Raw genomic sequence first — 4618 nt, forward strand, 5'->3', positions numbered from 1 at the left:
AGCGAGCTGTTGGCTGATATGCACAGATGTTTTGAAGTGACGGAGTGGACGGGAAGGCAGCTGAATCCCCAGCTCTCCTGGCTGTTAAGCTTGCTTATGTTGTACTGTTGCATTACCTCACATCTGGATAGCGAAGACCTACACATACATTGGGTAATCCGAATGGTTCTACTTGTTATTATTATTTGCATTATTTTTGACTAGGCTGTTTGGCCGGGCAAATTAAGAGGTCTAACGGTTTGAGTCATTAGCATGGGTATACTGATATGTTCCAACGAGTGCCGCTGCCAAGCGACTAAAAGGAACAAGGTGAGCTCCTTCCTCAGTACACTTGCCAACACATGAAAGTCATTTAGCTTCACTTAACTGTCGAGAAACAATTAGGGCCAAACATAACGACGTTCTCGTGTACCACTCGCATTGTAACATGTTTTCTCTTTCGGCGGCTCAGCTGCAATGATGCACAACAATTATTGGCAATCGTCATACTCCCGGTATAGTTCATGAATTTTACATTATGCCTCATCATTACCATAACAGCGCTATCAAAGATATTAGGAGCCTTCAACGTTGTTTTTTTTCTTTGCTTTTGTGTTGCCGGGATCTCTCTCAGATCTCTTGTCAAGGAGGTGCGTATAATGTAGCGTGTAGCACGCAAAAGCCACCTTCGCCTAATGAGTGTATATGCATGTCTGAGTGTATAATATGTAAATCCCCCATCTTGAGTGAAAGGGAACAGGGGGCGGAGGGGGTGGGGGCTGAAGGAATGTCTGTGGGCATGTGTGTGTGTGGGTGTGTGTGTGTGTGTGTGTGTGTGTGTGTGTGTGTGTGTGTGTGTGTGTGTGTGTGTGTGTGTGTGTGTGTGTGTGTGTGTGTGTGTCTGCTCTAAACCTCTGCTTTTGCATGTCTTCGTTACTGTGCTGTCTGGCGCATCTTTAAGTGAGAAGATGTTGTCTTTGCTCCTATAATTACATATTTTTTCCTTTTTATTCCAGCGACGGCGGTGTTACTTCATGTCTCCGGAACGAGCCGCGTATTTCTTTGTATGCTTTGATAAATGACTCGCTGGCGTCTTAAAAAAAAAGAATGGAAAACCTATGACGAATAATATGTATCTATCCCTGGGCCCACACATCGAGAGCATGCAGTAAATAGATGGATTTTCTATTAAAAAGTGGTTGTTTTGACAGATGTCCAAGATGAGGTGATATAATTGGCATGTTTATGCCAAAGGCCTCGTCTTCAGCCAGCTGCCATCTTCATCCCTCTTTCTCTCTCTCTCTCTCTCTCTCTCTCTCTCTCTCTCTCTCTCTCTCTCTCTCTCTCTCTCTCTCTCTGCCTCGCTCCTTCTTCGAGGGCACTGATATCTTCTGAGGCAGGGACATCACTGTGAGTCTGTGTGTCTGTGTGTGAGTGCGTGTGTGTGTGTGTGTGTGTGTGTGTGTGTGTGTGTGTGTGTGTGTGTGTGTGTGTGTGTGTGTGTGTGTGTGTGTGTGTGTGTGTGTCTGGTTGGTTATTGTGTTATGTGAGCATGGGCACAAGATCAGTGTGTTGAAAAAATACCTGTATCCAAACGCACTAGTGGTTACACAGTTTTATATAGGCAATCAACACAAACGCTGCTCACATGCAGACAATAACATATACATATTATCATACACACACACACAGATATCAACAACAACAATAACAATGTTCCCACATACTATCCACGACAAAAACCAACATGGACACAGGTATTCCAGCAGGAAAGCTTTCCAGCCGGATCCTTGTGTGTCCCAAAACAAGGTTGGTTATTAATGCAAAAACAATACACAACTGTATACACTGCTACCTAGCCTCCTACAAGCACACATGGTTCAGCAGATACTGGCAACCCACACACTATGCAAAGTTAAAGACAATCATGCCTCCCCCCACAGACACAGACACACACAAACACACACACACACCTATACATCCCTTCAACCATCTATGTGACACCATGAGGTTGGGTTACCATAAATTGGATTGCCCCCCATACATATTCTCATGCGCTGATGGCCGTACTACCGCTGGCTGCATCCCGCAGGAGCCATTTGTGGTGCTCATTTGAAAGTGATAGGACGCAGGCAGCGACAGAACTCCCACTCGGTGGGAGCAGGGAACCTCGCTGTCTTTATTGCCTTCCAGCCGGCATTGTAACCATGGGCACGTTGATAATGGTCTGTTGTGCTAATAGGGAGATAACGCGTCCAATCTATCACTGAGATCCCCCTTCTGTGTGTGTGTGTGTGTGTGTGTGTGTGTGTGTGTGTGTGTGTGTGGTGTGTGTGTGTGTGTGTGTGTGTGTGTGTGTGTGTGTGTGTGTGTGTGTGTGTGTGTGGTGTGTGTGTGTGGGTGTGTGTGGTGTGTGTGGGTGTGTGTGTGCGTGTGTATGTAGTGGTATGTGTGTGGGGGTATGTGTCTGTCTGTGTGTGTGCCGGGGAGGGGTATGTGTGTGGAGGTATTTGTGTTTGCGTGTGTGTGTGTGTGTGTGTGTGTGTGTTTACTTTTAAGTAACACTATAATGCGCCTGTCGCCACGGAAATATACTGGACCATTTGTAAGAAGGCGTCCATAAACAGTGAATCTATTACATTGTGCCGAATGAATTATAACAGCAGGTAACAGACATTCTAGAGAAGCAGGAACACACAGTTGTAACTGACAAATGATGTCGCCCATAGAGTCATAAGTACTGTGCGCAAAGTCGCTCATTATTCACTCTGAACTCGTTTCCTTATCAAACTGTCAGACGCGGTGGATGTTACACAACGTGATTACCTCAACTGCCCCCCCCCCCGCCCTCCCCACCTTTCCCTTTCCCTCCTCACCTCCTCCTCTCTCCTCCTCCTCCTCCTCCTCCTCCTCCTCCTCCTCCTCCTCCTCCTCCTCTCCCTCTCCTCCTCCTCTCCCTGTTTTCCTGCTTGCTCTCTCCTCTGTGATTACCCCCACAGCCTGGAGCTGCTGAATTTGAATAGGGGCCGCCTATTCTTTCGCCACCATGTGATAGTAATTATTTACAAATTTGCGAGTGTTCACGTGGAATACAGGATGTCCTATTAGACTTATGAATGACGGCTGGGGAGAGAGAGAGAGAGAGAGAGAGAGAGAGAGAGAGAGAGAGAGAGAGAGAGAGAGACGTCCACTCTTGATTTGGAACAGGCTGTTGAACCAATCCGATTAAAACCCAAGCCACAGGTAGTCGAATCCAACCCCCACTCCACCCCCAACCCGAAATGACATTAACCCCAATATGATTAATATTACAGATTGTCATGACCGCCTTTGTTTCCCATTAGGAGCGGGCCTGGCGCTCATAAGAGATATCACATTGGAGGGAATGTGATTACGCCGACCAAAAACAATAGGGGTACAAAGGGAGAGCATCGCTGTTGGCAGTGCTGTATTTAATAACCGGGCAAATAAACCAGGATTCTCTGCCCAACCCCCTGCCGACCAACCAACCGGCCTCCATTATATTTCTTAATTTGGCAAATCTTCACGCAAAATGACTCAGAGCTACGTCTCATGTGTGTGTGTGTGTGTGTGTGTGTGTGTGTGTGTGTGTGTGTGTGTGTGTGTGTGTGTGTGTGTGTGGGTGTGTGTGTGTGTGTGTGTGTGTGTGTGTGTGTGTGTGTGTGTGTGTGTGTGTGTGTGTGTGTGTGTGTGTGTGTGTGTGTGTGTGTGTGTGTTTATGTGTCTGTGTGGGTGTGTGTGTGTTTGTGTGTGTGTGTGTGTGTGTACGTGCGTCTCACCGAGGGTGGGTGTAATTGCAGGAGACGTGGGGGCCGCCGACTGGGAAAGTTTGAGCAGCTGATTGCAGAGGAAGTGGCGTTACTGGCCATGCAAATTGATGTTTCTGCTGCTGCTGCTGCTGCTGCTGCCGCTGCTGCGATCTCCATCAAGGGCCAAGCTCCGGTCCGAGTCCTGCCGCTCACATCTTTCGGGGGGCTTTTATTTTGTTAATGAAGTAGCCGCGGTCGCACAACGTCGGAAATGTTGAAACATAAGTGAGAACAAATCAAATCAGCTGGCGAAAACACTGCGTCTGGCCGGCGTGTAAATGATTACAGGTTACAGCAGTGCCATTAGGCTTTAATATCCACCCTAATTGTGCTCACGGTATCTTGTAGCCGGCAGCAGCAGAGCCCCATGGCCTGAAGCATGCCAAAAGGCATATGCAAACACACTCACACACTCAAGGCTAATGCATTTCCCCCCGTTTGAAACAGGACACACACAAAGCACGTATACCCTGCAGAGACAATGCTTTGTGACTAAAGGCTTTGTTCGGCGCGTGTTTCTACACCATAAACAATTCAGAGGAAATAACTCAGACGTTCTTTTTTCCTTCTGGTGCAGATACCTGCCTGTGCTGCCTGGCTTGTTCCTGATCGTTATCATCCCGTGGAAAGTTCCACGAGTTATTTTCGTGTGTTTGTGTTTTTCATGCGATATCAAAGGCAACCATCAATCACAGACATACAACAGAAACAAAAGGATTTGTTCTTGCCCTGCATTGCAGCTTATTACAGCAAATTCTACCTATCATCATCGTCGTCGTCATCTCTCTCTCGCTCTCTCCCTCTCTTTC

This window comes from Gadus morhua, chromosome 20, assembly GCF_902167405.1.
Source record: "Gadus morhua chromosome 20, gadMor3.0, whole genome shotgun sequence".
Lineage (NCBI taxonomy): Eukaryota > Metazoa > Chordata > Actinopteri > Gadiformes > Gadidae > Gadus > Gadus morhua.